We start from the raw sequence: 19,216 nt of genomic DNA on the forward strand, positions 1-19,216 counted from the left end.
CATTGCAGCGTCCTTTTGTACTCTGCCTTCAGGAAACAAAATTGCATCCTCACGACCGCTTTGAACTTCCGCATTTCTCCTCTGTTTTGACCTTCCCCCTGAGGTCGGCATACCATCTCATGGGGGCGTCATACTGCCCATATGGGCTGACGTTCATAGTCAAGCCATCTCCCTGACTACTTGTCTTGAAGCTGTAGCAGTTTGCCTTTTCCTCCCTAATCTGATATTTTCCTCTGTACCATTTGTGTCCCTCTGTCATTCCATGTCACCAGGGCAAATTTCCTTCAGCTTATTGGGCAGCTACCCCCCGCCCCCCACACCCATTCTTGCTACTTGGTGACTTTAATGTGCATCGTTCCCTTTGGGGTTCTTCCAGAACCTGTCAGAGAGGTATCCTCGTGGCTGATCTTAATCAACTCAATGTTTTCTGCCTTAATTCTGGAGCACCCACATTCCTTTCAGACTTCTCGCACACCTATTCAGATTTCAACCTGTGCGTCTACACTGTCCATCTTGCCCATTGTCTTGGGTGGTCCACTCTTTCCTACACCTACTTGAATGACCATTTTGCATGTACTATCCGTTTGCTGAATCCTACCCCACTTGTGTGTACACCCAAATGTTAGCTTGCTAAGGCTGAGTGGTGGCTTTACTCCTCCCTGGCGACCTACAAGGAAAAAGATTACCCCAGTTGTGATGATCAGGTGGAATACCTTACAAACATTATCCTTACTGGTGCAGAATGTTCCATTTCTCACACTTTCTCTTTACCATGCCTTGTCCCAGTCCCTTGGTGGGCTGAGGCATGCTGTGACACAATTCACGCGCGGAGACATGCTCTGTATTTTTAATAGTTATCCTATGATGGCAGACTGCATTCATTATAAACAGATGCATGAAAAGTGTTGTTGCCTTCTTCGGGATAGCAAAAAAGCTAGCTGGATTTCATTAACTAGTTCTTTTAACAGTTCCATCCCTTCCTCTGTCATGTGGACCAACCTCTGATGGCTTTCTGGGACCAAGATCCATTCCCCAGTTTCCAGCCTGACAGTAGCAGGCAATGTCATTGTGGACCCTACTGATATCGCCAACACCTTGAGTCACCATTCTGTGGAAATTTCGAGCTCTTTTTCACTATCACCCTGCCTTCCTCTATTGGAAACGAGCAGAGGCGGCTCAGGCGGTACCCTGCTCTCCTCAAAATTGAGAGTGGTACAATGCTGCCTCTACTATGAGGGAGCTTGATCAGGCTCTCAGTTCATCCCAATGCTCCGCCTTAGGGCCAGACATGTCCACATTCAGATGTTGCAGCACCTTTCTCTTGCAGGCAAGCACTTTCTGCTTAATATGTACAACAGATCTGAGCAGCAGGCACATTTCCGATACATTGGCATGAAGCCACCATCACACTCATATTTCAGCTCGGTAAGGACAAAAACCTTCCTTCTAGCTACTGCCCCATCTCTCTCACCAGCTGTGTTTGCAAGGTAATGGAACATATGATTCATGCGCAGCAGGTATGGTGGCCCGAGTCTTGCAGTTTACTAACAACTGCACAGTGTGGATTTTGAGCATGCTGTCCTGCAGTTGACCATCTCGTTAGTTTGTCCACCCATGTCATGAATGGTTTTCTGTGGCAACCCCAGAATGTGGCCATATTTTTTTGATTTGGAGAAGGCCTATGACACTGCTGGAGAGCTTGTATCCTCTGTACTCTTTACACGTGGAGCTTCCATGGCCGCCTGTCATGTTTCCTTCAGGAATTTTTAAAAGACTGAGTTTTCAAGGTACGTGTGGGTTCTGCCTTGCTGGAAACCTTTATACAGGAAAACAGCGTGCCTCGGGGTCCCGTCTGAGCATTGTCTTCTTTGATATCACCATTAACCCTACAATGGCCTGTCTCTTTTTGTTGAAGATTTTTCCATCTATTGTAGGTCTCCATGGATCTGTCTCACTGAGCAGCATCTTCAGCAAAGTCTTGATCATCTTTACTCCTGGAGCATCGGCAGTGACTTTCGTTTTCCAACTGACAAAAGCATCTGTATGAATTTCTGGTATTGCAATTGGTTTATCCCACCATATTTACATCTTGGGCCTTTTGCTCTCTGCTCTTTGAAACTACGAAAATCCTGTGCCTCACGCTCGATAGAAACTGTCTTGGTCCTCCCATGTGTCTTACATGACAGCCTGCTGTACGCTGTACCTTAATGTCATATGTGTTCTTTCTGGTAGTTCCTGGGGTGCAGACCAAACCACCCTTCTCCATTTCTACCAGTCTCTTGTCCTTCTCCCCCTGCAGGTCCAGGGGTTAGAATAAGTCCGAGGTATTCCTGCCTGTCGTAAGAGGCAACTAAAAGGAGTCTCGCACATTTCAGCCTTTGTGATGGTCCCCTGTAGGGTTTTACCTCCATATTTCAAAATTTTCCCAATGAGCGAATCGATTGGGAAGGGCGCCTTGTCTATCATGTGCCGAGACCTATCGCATCCGTTGTCGAAGAGGATCTGCACTTCTCCTCATTCTCCAGGTGGTGGGCGGGTCACCCTCCTGGATGTGTGTTTTTCCATCAACTTTGCAGTATTGTTTTCTACACTGGTGATGATTCTGGACTTGTTAGCTTGGTTGCACCTGGTAACCAGCACGGTAGCCAGTCCATGTCCCCTGTTGGTTGTTGGTTGTAGCCCCTGACCACACGAGAATCACTCTGCTAATGCCTGCGTTCTTAACTGCCTAAGTATGCCAAGGGGTAGATGCCCATCCCCTGGGGCATCGGGACTCCCGGCAATGGCCATCCTGCCAGGTGGCTTTTGTTGTGGCTAGGTGGCGTCTGTGAGGAGGACCCCTGGTCGGAGTGGGTGGCATCACAACAGATGACACGCGATGAAGCGTAGTCAATCGTCTCTTGCTGGTGGTGAAACACCGGCAGTCTCTAAGCATTCACAAGCTCAATTCAGCGCACAGGAGTATGACCTCAAATTGTTACCCTCCCTGGACACACCATGGGAGGAACGTCAGGCTAAGGATGGCAGCAGATCTTATTCACCTCGGTACATCGTATGTTCGAGAGCTGTTGGGGGAATCTTTAAATGAATATGAAGCCTCAGTTTTTTTGTTGAGCATTTAGAGGACAAGTTTGGGGAGTTGGAGGGGTTGTCCAAAATGAGATTTCGGTCAGCCTTGATCAAAACGGCATCCTCTGCCCAATCACGGGAGTTACTTGTTTGTGACAAGCTGGGGGATGTTTCTGTAACCATAAGAGCTTAAATATTGGTCCAGGGTATCATATTTCACAGGAACTTTCTTTTGCAGTCTGAGGATGAGCTGTGCGTCAAGTTAGAGAGGCAAGGTGTACATTTCGTCCAGCATGTCCACCGGGATTTGAGGGATAATCAGATTGCCACCGGTGCCTTCATCTTGACCTTCAAGGGTCATACATTGCCTGGGAAGGACAAGGTGATAGTCTACCGCTGTGATGTAAAACCTAGATCTCCCCCAGTGGGGTGCTTTAAGTGCTGGAAGTTCAGCCATATGCCTTCTCGCTGTACTTCCAGTGTCACATGTTGAGATTGTGAAAACCCATTACATCCCGATGCTCCATGTGCCCCACCTCCCATTTGTGTCAACTGTGGAGAGTGCCATTTGCCTTGCTCGCCAGACTGCAGGATTCTCTGGAAAGAAAGGAAAATCATGGAGTAAAAGACTCTGGACCAACTGACCAATGCTGAGGCTAAGAGAAAATTTGAACGCCTGCACCCTGTACTTATGACATTGTCTTACGCCGCCGCTACAACAGTTCTGACACCATCAGCTCCACCGGCCCCTGTCATCACCTCTCACAACAGGAAGAATACACCTGCCCCCTTGATGATGGGGAACATTTCCCATCCTGTTCTCCCTGTTGCTCCTGCACCACCTATATCAGGAGCAACACCGCCCCCCCTCCCCCCCCCCCCCCCCCCCACCCAACTATCAGGGACCTCTGTCCCCACTTCTAATCCGGGAGCTGGATAAGTGTAAGCCTTTGGCTCCTCTCATTAGAAAGAGGTCCCTTGGATCACTCCCCAGGTTTCTGCTAGTGGAAAAGATGACACCTGCCAGTGGCTGAAGCGCTCAAAAGCATCCACTTGCAGGGCTTCACACTCATCCTCAGTCCTGGAGACTTGAGTCAGTGATGTCCTCCCAGCCAGGGAAACCCAAGGAGCAGTGAGAGAAATCCAGAAAGAAGACCCCTAAGACCAAGGAAATTGCAGTGGCACCCACACCACTCTGCGTCCAAGGATGGGTTGGAGATTCTGGCATCCACTGAGGACCTAGATCTCACCAGACCCTGAGACACAGTGGATATAGATTGCTCAGGCAATGAGTTGGTGGCAGCAGGTGACTCTGAGGTAAAAACTGCCTCATGGAATGTTCCATGCCTTCCCAGCCTCACAATGTCATCATCCAGTGGAATTTCGGTGGTTTTTTCCACCACCTGGCTGAGCTGCGGCAATTGTTAAGCTTTACACATGCTTTCTGCATTGCCCTCCAGGTATCCTGTTTCCCGGCAATGCAGACCTCTGCCCTCCGCGGCTGTAAGGGATATTACAGGAACAGTAGCAACTATAATCGAGTGTCGGGTGGAGTTTGTGTTTATGTTCTAGACTCGGTCTGTAGTGACACTGTGGCCCTTCAAACCCCTCTTGAAGCTGTGGCTGTCAGAATAAGTATGATACAGGAAATAACTGTCTGCAATGTATATCTTCCTCCAGTGGTGCAGTACCCCTGGATGTATTAGCTGCACTGATTGATCAACTCCCTAAACCTTTCTTACCTTTGGGAGACTTAAATGCCCATAACCCGTTGTGGAATGGCACCGTGCTTACTGGCAGAGACAGAGATGTGGAATCTGTACTGTCTCAGTTCAACCTCTTCCTCTTAAATACTGAGGCCACCACACATTTCAGTGTGGCTCATGGTAATTACTCAGCCATTGATTTATCAATTTGCAGCCCAGGACTTCCCATCTATCCAGTGGAGAGCACATGACAACCTGTGTGGTAGTGATCACTTCACCATCTTCCTGTCACTGCCCCGGCATCAGGCCCACGGACGCCTGCCCAGATGGGCTCTAAACAAGACGGACTGGGAAACTTTCACCTCTTCTGTCCCATTGAATCTCCCCTGCATGGAACATCCATACGATGGTTGAGGAGGTGACAACAACAATTGTTTCTGTGGAAGAAAACGCGATCCTTCGCTCTTTAGGGTGCCTCCAGCCGTAAGGCAGTCCCTTGGTAGTCGCCGCAAGTCGCTGAAGCAATTAAGGAGCGTTGGTCAGCTCTGCAGAGGCATAAGTGGCACCCTTCCCTGGAGCTCCTCATACCCTTTAAATGGCTATGTGCCCGCATTCGCCAACTTACCAAACGACAGAAACAGGAGTGTTGGGAGAGAGATGTCTCGACCATTGGGTGCCATACATCACCTTCCCAAGTCTAAGCAAAGATAAAATGTGTTTCTGGTTACCAGACCCCAACAGGTGTTCCCAGTGTTACCATAAATGGTGTATTATCTACCGACACAAACCTGATTGCCAAGCACTTTGCGAACCACTATGCTCGAGCCTCTGCATCAGAGATTTACCCCCAGCCTTTCGCACTCTCAAATGGTGGCTGGAAGGGCAAGTCCTCTCATTCACTACACGCCACAGTGAATCCTATAACGCTCCATTTACAGAGTCGGGGCTCCTCAGTGCCCTTGCACATTGCCCTGACACAGCTTCTGGGCCTGATCGGATCCACAGCCAAGTGATAAAACATCTCTCATCTGACTACAAACGACGTATCCTCGTCATCTTCAACCGGATCTGGTGTGATGGTGTCCTTCCGTCACAATGGCAGGAGAACACCATCATTCCAGTGTTCAAACCCTGTAAAAACCCGCTTGATGTGGATAGCTATTGGCCCATCAGCCTCACCAACATTCTTTGTAAACTGCTAGAACATATGATGTATCGGCAGTTGGGTTGGGTGCTGGAGTCACATGGCCTACAGGTTCCATGTCAGGGCAGTTTCCACCAGGCTCACTCTACCACTTATAATCTCGTGTTCCTCGAGTCTGCCATCCGAACAGACTTTTCCAGACGCCAACACCCGGTTGCTATCTTTTTTGAATTACGTAAAGCATACGACACGACCAGGCGACATCATTTCCTTGCCACATTGTATGAACTGGGTCTCCGGGGCCCACTCCAGATTTTTATCCAAAACTTCCTGTGAGAATGGTGTCCAATTACAATGAAATGAACACCCTTAGCTGCTTACAGGCGTTGACATATGTCAACGGGGACAGATGAAAATGTGTGCCCCAACCAGGACTCGATCCTGGGATCTCCTCCTTACATGGCAGACGCTCTATCCATCTGAGCCACCAAGGACCCAGAGGATAGTGCGACTGCAGGGATGTATCTCTGGCACGCCTCCCGCAAAACCCACATTCTCAACGTACTGTCCCGCACTACATTCGTAGTGCCCCACCCATTATACTCGTTACTCGCGGCGAATTGCCGATTCCCGTAAGAGTTCAGGCACTGTTTGTGCATTTGTACAGAAGGAGAAGATGGTCAAGTGGCCGGTGACCCTTAACTATGTATATATTAAGATGGTATCTGTTCTGTCGGACATGTCTGAAAGAAAAGATTCCATTGGTGACCTTGCAGCTCGTTAGACTGAAATTACAATGTAATGAACACCCTTAGCTGCTTACATGTCCGAAAGAACAGATACCATCTTAGTATATATACAGTTAAGGCTCACTGGCCATCTTAAAGATGATGTGACTTACCAAACAAAAGTGCTGGCAGGTCGATAGACACACAAACATACACACAAAATTCTAGCTTTCGCAACCAATGGTTGCTTCTTGAGAAAAGAGGGAAGGAGAGGGAAAGATGAAAGGATGTGGGTTTTAAGGGAGAGTGTAAGGAGTCATTCCAATCCCGGCAGAAAGACTTACCTTAGGGGGAAAAAAAGGACAGGTGTACACTCTCTCTCTCGCACACACACACAGATGGATATGCGAAAGCTAGAATTTTGTGTGTATGTTTGTGTTTGTTTGTGTGTCTATCGACCTGCCAGCGCTTATGTTTGTTAAGTCACATCATCTTTTCTTTTAGATATTTTTTAGATATATTTTTCCCTCGTGGAATGTTTCCCTATATAGTCCCGCAGGGCTCTGTATTGTCTCTCTATTTTTAGCGGCCATTAACGGTCTAGCAGCAGCTGTTGGGCCCTCCATCTCACCTTTTATGTATGCACGCGACTTCTGCATTTCTTACTGCAGCTCCAGTAATGGTGTTGCTGAGCGTTGCTTACAGGGAGCCATCCACAAGGTGCAGTCATAGGCTGTAGCCCATGGCTTCCAGTTTTTCACCATGAAGACGTGTGTCATGCATTTCTGTCGGCAGCACTTTACCTTAATGACGATCCACTCACTGTAGTGGAGACATATCAATTCTTAGGTCTGGTTTTCGATTCTTGTTCGACTTGGTTTCCTCATCTTAGTCAGCTTAAACAGAAGTGTTGGCAGCACCTCAATGCCCTCCGCTGCCTGAGCAACATCAACTGGGGTGCAGATTGCTCCATGCTGCTGCAGCTGTAAAGAGCCCTTGTTCGATCCCATCACAACTATGGGAGTGTGATTGATGGTTCGGCGGCGCCCTCAACATTGTGTTTTCTCACTCATTGCACCATTGCAGAGTTCAGCTAGCGACAGGAGCTTTCAGAACGAGTCCGGTGGCAAGTGTACTGCTTGAGGCTGGAGTCCCTCCACTGAAGATCAGGCGTGCACAACTGTTCGCTAGTTACGTTGCACACATTCATAGCTCTCTTGAACATCCGAATTACCGTCTCTCTTTCCCACCTGCGGCAGTCCATCTCCCACACCAGCAGCCCAGGTTCTCTCCAAACTGGAGTCCTTCCCTTTATCACCTCTACGTGCGGTCTGTTCATGTATGCCTCGGCTGCAGCTTTGTCTGGGCCTTCTGCATGGCCCTAAAGACTTCGTGAACCCCACCACTCTCCACTGTCACTTCCTCTTGATTCTTGACGTGTTCTGGGGCTCTAATGTGGTTTACACCAATGGCTCGATGGCTGATGGTCACGTAGGCTTTGCGTTTGTTCATGGAGGACATATTGAACAGCACTCTGTCAGATTCCCCTCAGGGGGCTCAGCATTTAGTTGCTGGGTACGGGCTCGGCGACCCTGGGGTCCCTGAGCTGAGGACTGGATGTGCCACCAGTCCTCAATACTGTAAGCTCTGAGCATGCTTCAACGACCTCCGTAAGGAGCGACAGTGGAACGTTGTATGGTACAGAGCCCAGGGAACCTGGCTTCACTGCCTGGGTCGTGAGGATGGTATAAATCTCTATAAAAAAAACCTCAATCTCAAGGTGTGCTGTGCGCTGAGGAGACGCATGGCTGTTGAGGTAGAACAGTTACTAGCGGGCGACCTCTGGGGAACCTGCCACCCACCCGGATGTATTAGTCTTACCCAGGCAAGCAGGGCTCTGTATGGGTGGACATTCCTTCCCCTAGCTGCTTGTGGGACCACCATGAAACAAAATATGAATAGTGCGCAAGCACGAGTCTCTAAGAAAGGAAAGTTCAATACTTTACAGTATGACCCCCAATTGTTCCCTTCCCTCCCTGTCCTGACCAGCTGCCACGATGGTCTTTTCGTGGAACTGATTGGGCAGCCTACACCTCAGTTGCTATGGCCATTGCTCCGCTTCCTGGTGTCACTGATTTGGCAGTGGATGAGGTCACTATGGCCATTGTTTCTGCTGCTGAGGCAACTGCCCCTGCTCTTAAAGTACACTAAGCAGTAAGTCAGTCCCTTGGTGGACACCAGAGATTGCTGAAGCTATCCAGGACCACCGGCAAGCCCTGCAGCACCGGCGTCATCCTTCCCTACAGAATCTGGTTGCCTTTAAACAGATGCGGGCGTGGGCTTGGCGGTTAATCCGGCGGAGCAAACAGGACTGCTGGGAACAATATGTTGCCACGATAGATTCTTGCACCTCCCCATCTCAGGTGTGGTCGCGGGTTTAGCGCATTTTTGCCCTTCGCCCTCAAAAGTGTGTCCCTTGCCTTTCTCTTCGGGGTACACTTTGTACTGACCCAATCGCCATCGCCGAACATCTGGCAGAGTACATCGCTCGTATTTGCGTGACAAAGCAGAATTCTGTGCCATTAAAGAGCAGGCTGAGCGTACGCAGTTGTCATTTCACACACTCCTTTGGGAATGATACAACACCCTGTTTAGTGAATGGGAGTTCCAAAGTGCCCTTACAGCTTGCCCCAATACCTCTCCAGGTCCAGACTGAATTCATAACCAGTTTCTTCGCCATCTCTCGGCACACTGTCAGGGTGAATTACTTGCCCTGTTTAACCACATCTGGATGGAGGGCGTTTTCCCAACTCGTTGCCAGGATAGCGTTACCATCTCAGTACTGAAACCTGGTGGTTGATAGCTATCACCCCATCAGCCTTACCAATGTTATGTGCAAACTCCTGGAATGGATGGTGACTCGGCGGCCCATGTGGATCCTCGAAGGTCGGGACCTCCTAGCCAGCAACAGGGGGGCTTCCGTCAGGGCCGCTCAGCGATCGACAATTTAGTCTCGCTAGAGTCGGCTATTCATACAGCTATTACTCGACGAGAACATCTAGTTGCTTTTTTCTTTGATCTTCGGAAGGCGTACGATACCACCTGGCACCATCATATTCTTTCTACACTGCATGAATGGGGCTTACGGGGTCCACTTCTGATTTTTCTATGGAATTTCCTCTCCAATCGCTCCTTTCAGGTTCGAGTTGGCACATATTTTAGCTCTGCTCATATTCAGGAGAACGGTGTCCCACAGGTCTCGATCCTCCGTGTTCCCCTCTTTTTGGTGGCGATTAATGGTCTTGCGGCTGTGGTGGGCTTATTGATCTGTTCCTCTCTATATGCCAATGACTTTTGTCTTTATTACAGTTCCCCAAGCATCAGTGTCACTGAATGGCGGCTGCAGGGAGCTATCCGTAAGGCACATTTTTGGGCATCCAACCATGGTTTTCAGTTCTCAGCCTCCAAGACATGAGTGATGCATTTCTGTCATCGTGGCATGGTCCACCTCTATCTGGAGCTCTAACTTGCCAATGAACTCCTTCGTATTGAGGAGACGTGTTGCTTCCTTGGCATGCTGTTTGATGCTCAGCTCACTTGGACACCTCATCTTTGTGAGCTTAAACAACGGTGCTGGCAGCACCTCAACATCCTTCACTGCCTCAGCCACAGAGTTTGGGGGGCTGCACGAACAACCCTCCTACAGCTCTATAAGGCCTTAGTCCAGTCCCGTCTCGACTACGGGAGCATGGTATACTACTCTGCAGCACCTTCAACGTTGCAGATCCTCGACCCGATTCTCCATTGTGGCGTCAGATTGGCGACAGGTGCCTTCTGCACTAGTCCAGTGACTAGCCTTCTTGTAGAAGCTGGAATCCCTCCCCTACGATTCCACCGTCAACAGCTGCTTGCGTCATACATCGCCCGTGTCCATGCCTCGCCCATCCACCCAAACCACAGGTTCCTTTTCCCATCTTCTGCACTCCCCTCCACACTACGGCGGCCTAGGTCAGTTCTCCCGATTGCGATCCCCGTTCGTTCCCTTCCCTCATCACTTGAGTCCTTTCCCCTTCCTCCATCCTTCTGGCCCCGTTCTTCTACCCCTCCTTGGTCCCTCCCTCACTTTCGGCTTTGCTTGTATTTGTCCTGTGGCTCAAGTCCTCCGTTCCACCTGCCAGTCTTCGTCAACAATTCCTGGCTCCTCTTGCCTCGTTTTGCGATGCAGATGTAGTCTACCCTGATGGTTCTGTGGTCGATGAAGGCACTGGGTTTGCTTTCATCCACAGCGACTATGTTGAGCAGCATTCCCTGCCTTGTGGGAGCAGTGTTTTCACTGCAGAGCTGGTTGCTCTTTATCGTGCACTCGCTCACCTTTCCTCCTGTCTTGGGGAGTCATTTGTTATATGCAGTGATTCCCTGAGAGGATTGCAAGCTCTCGACCAGTGTTTTTCTCCGGACCCTTTGGTGGACAGTAGACAAGATGTTGTTTTTGCTCTCGCCGAGTGTGGTCGTTCAGTGACGTTTTTGTAGACCCTGGGCCACATCGGCATTCCAGGAAACAAACGTGTTGATTGGTTGGCCAAGCAGGCCACCACTTCGCCACCCCTGGAGCTTGGTCTCGTGGAAAGAGACCTCCGGTCAGCCCTACATCGCAAGGTCTGCGATGTCTGGAGCTCTGAATGGTCTGTCTTGAACACGCCAAATAAGCTCTGCATGGTCAAGCCATCCACAGCCGTATGGAACTCATCCTTGAGGGGCACATGCAGGGACTCAGTTGTTCTCTGCCGTCTCTGAATTGGCCACACGCGGTTTACCCACAGCTATCTCCTTCGTCGTGAGAACCCGCCGAAGTGTCGCCGTGATGCAGGGCTGACAGTAGTCCATCTTCTGATGGACTGCCTCCTTTTAGCCCCCTTGTGGCAGGTCTTTAATTTACCAGCTGCACTTCCTTTAATTCTAGGTGACGATGCCTCTATAGCTGACATAGTTTTACGTTATATCCGTGCAGCTGGGTTTTATCACTCGCTCATGATTTCTCAGGCTACACCCACTCCAGCGACATTTAATTGTGATGTGGATACCAAAATAGTGTCTCTTATAGTAACAAGTTGTGTTGGTATCTCTATCAATGCTTTCCAGCTGGAGGTTCTTCATTTGTAGTTGAGAGGTTGACCTTTTACCTGATCCATATACCACTGTATTATGTTTTACGCTAGTCAACTATTTTCTCTGCTCCTTTTAAGTGTCCTCTATTTTGTGTTACTGTGGTGTTCATTTTAGCTCTGTACCCCTTGGTGTTCCCTCCCTTTGGATGGAGAGGTTACACTTTTACTGTATAGGCCTTTTACAAGTATGTCTGTTTGGAACTGGGGACTGATGACCTCGATGCTTATCCCCCATCAAACCCCAAAACCAACCAACCTTGTCAGATGGTTGCAGTGTTTTCACTGCAGAGCTGGTGGCCATATCTCATGCTCTTGAGCACATCTGCTAATGCCTTGGCACGTCATTTCCCCTGTGCACTGACTCATTGAGCAGCCTACAAGTTATCGACCAGTACTACCCCCGCCATCTATGCCCTGGAATGGTCCTGCTGTTCAGTGGTGTTTGTGTAACCCTTGGACAAGTCGGAATCCCTTGCAACGAACTTGCCGACAGGCTGGCCAAGCAGGCGACGTGGAAACTGTTTCAGGAGATGGGCATCTCTGAAACTGACCTGTGTAATGTCTTACGCTGCAGGGTTTTCAGGCTTTTGGAGACGGAATGGCATAACAGTACGCACAACAAACTGTGTGCCATTAAGGAGAATTTGAATGTGTGGAAGTCTTCCTTGCGGTCCTCTCACAGGGAATCAATTGGCCTCTGCCAGCCCCGCAGTGACCACACGTGGCTAATTCATGGTTACCTACTCCATCCTGAGGACCCTCCTCAATGTCGCCTGGCTCCCAAATGACAATCGTCCACTGTCCACTTTTAGCCTCTCTGCTGCAGACATAAACTTTCTCAGCAACCTACCTTCAGTGTTGGGCGAGAATGCCTCAGCAGCATCCTTAGTTATACGTTTTACCTGTGAAAGTGGGTTATATACTTCTACGTAGGTTTTATATTAAAAACAAAGATTCCAAGACTTACCAAGCGGGAAAGCGCCGGCAGACAAGCACAATGAACAAAACACACAAACACACACACAGAATTACTAGCTTTCGCAACCGATGGTTACTTCTTCAGGAAAGAGGGAAGGAAAGGGAGAGACGAAAGGATGTGGGTTTTAAGGGAGAGGGTAAGGAGTCATTCCAATCCCGGGAGCGGAAAGAATTCCCTTAGGGGAAAAAAGGACAGGTGTACACTCACGCACACACACACATATCCATCCGCACATACACAGACACAAGCAGACATATTTAAAGGCAAAGAGTAAGGGCAGAGATGTCAGTCGAGGCGGAAGTACAGAGGCAAAGAAGTTGTTGAAAGACAGGTGAGGTATGAGCGGCGGTAACTTGAAATTAGCGGAAGTTGAGGCCTGGCGGATATCGAGAAGAGAGGATATACTGAAGGGCGAGTTCCCATCTCCGGAGTTCGGATAGGTTGGTGTTGGTGGGAAGTATCCAGATAACCTGGATGGTGTAACACTGTGCCAAGATGTGCTGGCCGTGCACCAAGGTATGTTTAGCCACAGGGTGATCCTCATTACCAACAAACACTGTTTACCTGTGTCCATTCATGCGAATGGACAGTTTGTTGCTGGTCATTCCCACATAGAAAGCGTCACAGTGTAGGCAGGTCAGTTGGTAAATCACGTGGGTGCTTTCACACATGGCTCTGCCTTTGATCATGTACACCTTCCGGGTTACAGGACTGGAGTAGGTGGTGGTGGGAGGGTGCATAGGACAGGTTTTACACCGGGGGCGGTTGCAAGGGTAGGAGCCAGAGGGTAGGGAAGGTGGTTTGGGGATTTCATAGGGATGAACCAAGAGGTTACGAAGGTTAGGTGGACGGCGGAAAGACACTCTTGGTGGAGTGGGGAGGATTTCATGAAGGATGGATCTCATTTCGGGGCAGGATTTTAGGAAGTCGTATCCCTGCTGGAGAGCCACATCCCGAGTCTGATCCAGTCCCGGGAAGTATCCTGTCACAAGTGGGGCACTTTTGGGGTTCTTCTGTGAGAGGTTCTGGGTTTGAGGGGATGAGGAAGTGGCTCTGGTTATAACTCCTTTGTTTCCATCAGATTCACCTGGTCCTACTCCAAATCCCATGCCACTTTCCTTGACGTTGACCTCCATCTGTCCAATGGCCAGCTTCACACATGCGTCCACATCAAACCCAACAACAAGCAACAGTACCTCCATTATGACAGCTGCCACCCATTCCATATCAAACGGTCCCTTCCCTACAGCCTAGGCCTTTGTGGCAAACGAATCTGCTCCAGTCCTGAATCCCTCGACCATTACACCAACAACCCGAAAACAGCTTTCGCATCCCGCAACTACCCTCCCGACCTGGTACAGAAGCAGAGCTGGTCCTCCTACGTTTCCTAGCTTTCGGATCGCAGTCTGCGATCACTTAACACCCTCCATGTGCTGGGGAGCAGACAGAGTGGTCCTTCTTCACCTCTATCACCCCTTAGTGCACTCGAAATTGGGCTATGGCAGCATAGTTTACTCCTCTGCTCGAACGTCTATTCTTCCACCACCGTGGATTACGTTTAGTGTCTGGAGCTTTTTACACCAGCCCTCTGGAAAGCCTTTATGCTGAGAGTGCTGAACCTCCACTGTCCAATCGGCGAGCTGTCCTTCTGAGTCATTATGCTAGCCAACTGTCTTCCATGCGTTCAAATCCAGCCCATGACATTTTTTTCGACGCCTCCTTGGATTTACGGTATGCTGGCTGCTTCCATCAACTGCTCTCGTCAGTCTCCAAGCTCTCTATCCTGTCCACCCTCTGGTCTATAGGATTCAGGACTGCCTCCACTTGCTGCACTTGGGGGGCGTCTCTGTGACCTTCCTCTGGATCACAGGACATGTTGGTATCTGTGGAAATGAGGCGGCCGATATAGCGGCCAAGGCTGCAGTCTCTCTTCTTTGGCCAGCTATTTGCACGATTCCCTTCGCCGATCTACGGAGTGTTTTATGTTGTCGTGTTGCTCTTTTATGGCTCGCACATTGGTCGACACTTCCCAATTATAAATTGCAGGACGTGAAAGCTTTTCCCTGTGCTTGGACCTCTTCCTCCCGTACTCGTCATCGGGAGGAGGTAATTTTAACTACATTCTGCATAGGACACTGTCTTTTTAGCCATCGACATCTTTTAAGTGGTGATCCTCCCCCACCCTGTCCCCACTGTTCTCAACTGTGGATGGTGAGACACCTTTTACTTGAGTGCCCCTATTTTACTCCATTACGCACCTGTCTACAGCTGTCGCCTGATATATCGTTCATTTTAGCAGATGACACGCGATCAGCCGATTGTGTTCTCGAGTTCATTAGTGCCAGTGAGATGATGTCAGTCGTTTGAAGCTCTTTTTGGGGACAAACAACCCCCTTTCTATAGTGGTTTTTTAAGCTTTCATTCTGTTTTTGGTTTCCCCACTTTTCTGAGTTTTGCTCCCATTGCTGCTGGTTTCCAGTTTCATTTTTTAGCTTTTCCTAAGTCACGGACCGGGCACTAATGACCATACCAGTTTTGTGCCCTAAAATTATAACTAAAAAAAAGCACTTGCTCCGGTGGCTTAACTTCACACTACCTGCAACTTTCCCAGAGAGTGTGAACCCTTCACCATTTTGGCTTCGTGAAACAGCTTGTGTTAACCTTGGCCTTTATTTGCCTCCTAAGGACACTACTAAAGTCTCACTGTATCGCCTTTAGTTTCACGAACATCACACTGAACTTCGCAGCAATACCTTTGTGTATACTGATGTCTCTGACTGACCGTGTTGTCGGGTGTGACTTCGTCATTGGCGCCCGTGTCTTTTGATATCAGCTTCCAGCACACTGCTCACAATTTACAGCTGTGCTCTTCCGCTGTATCAGGCCACAGAGTACATCTGGTGACATAGACGTTTCAGTTGTGTCCTCCGCTCAGACTTTCTCAATGCCTTTCAAAGCCTATGTTCACTATACCCCACCCATGCCTTAGTGCAAAGGTTCCAGAAAAACTGTCACTTGTTCAATCTTCGTGGAGCTACTGTGATGATTGTGGGTTCCTGGCCATGTGGGTCTGCCAGGAACCAGGAAATGAGGCTGCTGATGCTGCTGCCAAGGCTTCAGTCCTCATACAGCAGCCCACTATTTTCCTGTATTTTCTCGTCTGTGTTGCCATCTGTCAGGAGATGGTGTCTCTTTGGCATTACCATTTGTCCTCCCTTCATGGGAATAAGCTCTGGATTATTAAGCCTCTCCCAGTGGCGTGAATGACATCCTCGCGGCCCTCCTGCAGGGAGAAGGTCATTTTAACTAGGTTGCGAATTGGGCTCTGCCTTTTTGGCCATCATCATTTGATAAGTGGTGCTCCCCCACCATTTTGTACACATTGTGCCCAAGTCTTAACTGTCCACGACTTCCTGACGAAATGCCCCTTTTTTTAACATTTTGCATTCTCGCATGGGTTTGCCGTCTGAGTTATTGGCTCTTTTGGCAAATGACGCATGGGCTATTGACCGCATTTTGTGTTTTATCCATCAAAGCATTATGGCAAAGGCCATTTAATTTTTAGTTTTGGATCTCTGTTTCTGTATGGTGTGTTTTGTAGCCCTTTCTCCACATCCCTGTTTTTAGCTGTCTCCTCTTTGTCATTTGGGATTGACATATAGTTGTTTTTTAACTTCTCTCTGTCTTCATGTTCTATAGTTTTGACTTGGGCTCGTTTGACCCCAGTTGTTTTTGCGACTCAAAACAAAACAAATAAGCGGTTGGCTGTTGTGGATGCTGCTGAAATACTGTTCACGTATTTCATAACAGGTGTAGTCGCCGCAATGGTTTTTCCTTCAGACATGCATACATGTCCGCAGGAACATTGCATTGTTCTTAACAATACAGGCAGTGCAATATTGTATCTATCCACTGATACTGGGCAGTGACTTCTGATTAAAATGTCCTCCTCTGTACGGGAATTACATAATACGTCTAAGAGTTCAAACAGTCATGCATGGATGGCCAAAGTGGGTAAGGTGACCTCTTGTGTAAAGCAGGAAATCTGGTTCAAGTCCTGGACTGACACATATTTTCCGTGTCATCTTTTCCTTGTACTTCTAATTGTTGTTACTATTTGCAACTGTAAATACCTTTCGTGTATTTCATAATGGCTTTATTCACTGCAGTTCCTGTTCCTTGAGACGTGCCTGTATGTCTGAAGAAATATTGCACGATTCTTCTTAATGACACAGACACTTTGCGAATTGTGAGCAGTTAAAAATTTGTGTCCTCTTATGGTCTTCAAATTTTGATGTGCTTTTGGTTAACCTTGCACCAATCTCTCTCTCTCATTGTCCGAGGACATGCTGAAAATTAATGCCTCTGAGTTTTTTATGTGGAAACTCGTAAAGCATTTTCAGTAAAACAAGAATTGTTAACATTCTACATCTTTGTTCTTCATGTCCGCATACTAATTTCTCAACGCAGTCAGCCAGATGAACGCATAGCTCCCAGCGAGTGACCTGTTTGTTGATACTGTCACTATAGAATGTTTGACTATGTAGACTGAGCCACAACCTCATCTCTGCTTGCACTGCTTCATCACTACCAAAGTGAAGTCCTCAAGGGTGTTCTTTAAGTTTTGGAAACAGGTGAAAACTGGATGGAGCCAAATAAGTACTGTATGGAGGATGATAGATGTCAGTGAACTCAAGGTATCAGATTGTTGCATATGTCAGAGCACTCATTTGTGTCAGACATTGTCAAGCTGAAGAAGAGGATGCTCCATGTGTGGATGAACGTTTCATGTGGTAAGAAACTCAATTACAGCATGATCTTTCTCAAGCACCAACATAGTTACATTACACACCACCATATTGCATGCTAAAATTTGGAACCCTTTGGCAGTAGAGAGCTGCAAATATGAGAAGATATAGAATGTTAATAATGTTGACCATATTTGCAAAGCTTTGAGAGTTTCATCTAAAAAATATGGTAGCATTACTTTTCAGCATGGCAGAGTATATTCCAGTGCCCAGTTTAAGAGTGGTGGTTACAAAAAATGTACTCTTTTTGGTGGTTAATGTGAGTTCCATCATTTTGAATAATTTTGGGTGTAGTCTGAAATTTCTTAGGATTTTCAACAGTGAAGTTTCGTGGACATAGTCATATGCAGTGTTAAAATTGCAAAGATCATTGTGAGAAGCTTGGTTCCTGTTATATGCCACAACTAATTTTAAAGTGATGGTTTGTTCTGTGCAGCTACCCCAGGATCTATACTCTCACCAACTTCTAACTGTACTGACTGTTTAAACCTACCATTTAATATTCTGGAGAACATCTTGTACACCCAGTCCTAGAGATATACACCTCTGTAGTTATTTGTATATTAAAAACAAAGATTCCAAGACTTATCAAGCGCGAAAACGCCGGCAGACAGGCACAAGAACAAAACACACAAACACACACACAGAATTACTAGCTTTCGCAACCGATGGTTGCTTCTTCAGGAAGGAGAGGGAAAGACGAAAGGATGTGGGTTTTAAGGGAGAGGGTAAGGAGTTATTCCAATCCTGGGAGCGGAAAGACTTCCCTTAGGGGGAAAAAAAGGACAGGTGCACACTCGCGCGCACACACACACACACGCACACACATCCATCCGCACATACACAGACACAAGCAGACATATTTAGGCAAAGAGTAAGGGCAGAGATGTCAGTCGAGGCGGAAGTACAGACGCAAAGAAGTTGTTGAAAGACAGGTGAAGTATGAGCGGCGGCAACTTGAAATTAGCGGAGGTTGAGGCCTGGCGGATATCGAGAAGAGAGGATATACTGAAGGGCGAGTTCCCATCTCCGGAGTTCGGATAGGTTGGTGTTGGTGGGAAGTATCCAGATAACTCGGACGGTGTAACACTGTGCCAAGATGTGCTGGCCGTGCACCAAGGCATGTTTAGCCACAGGGTGATCCTCATTACCAACAAACACTGTCTGCCTGTGTCCATTCATGCGAATGGACAGTTTGTTGCTGGTCATTCCCACATAGAAAGTGTCACAGTGCAGGCAGGTCAGTTGGTAAATCACGTGGGTGCTTTCACACGTGGCTCTCCCTTTGATCGTGTACACGTTCCAGGTTACAGGACTGGAGTAGGTGGTGGTGGGAGGGTGCATAGGACAGGTTTTACACCGGGGGCGGTTGCAAGGGTAGGAGCCAGAGGGTAGGGAAGGTGGTTTGGGGATTTCATAGGGATGAACCAAGAGGTTACGAAGGTTAGGTGGACGGCGGAAAGACACTCTTGGTGGAGTGGGGAGGATTTCATGAAGGATGGATCTCATTTCGGGGCAGGATTTTAGGAAGTCGTATCCCTGCTGGAGAGCCACATTCAAGGTCTGATCCAGTCCCGGGAAGTATTCTGTCACAAGTGGGGCACTTTAGGGGTTCTT

The 19,216-nt window shown here is 48.3% G+C and overlaps 1 protein-coding gene across 11 annotated transcripts in view; it reads left to right on the forward strand.

The window, feature by feature from the left end:
- Positions 1 to 19,216, forward strand: part of LOC126336285 (thiamine transporter 1-like) — a 552,608-nt gene that overhangs the window by 145,014 nt on the left and 388,378 nt on the right. The gene's annotated exons all lie outside the window — the stretch shown is intronic.

Source organism: Schistocerca gregaria, chromosome 2 (assembly GCF_023897955.1).
Source record: "Schistocerca gregaria isolate iqSchGreg1 chromosome 2, iqSchGreg1.2, whole genome shotgun sequence".
NCBI lineage: Eukaryota > Metazoa > Arthropoda > Insecta > Orthoptera > Acrididae > Schistocerca > Schistocerca gregaria.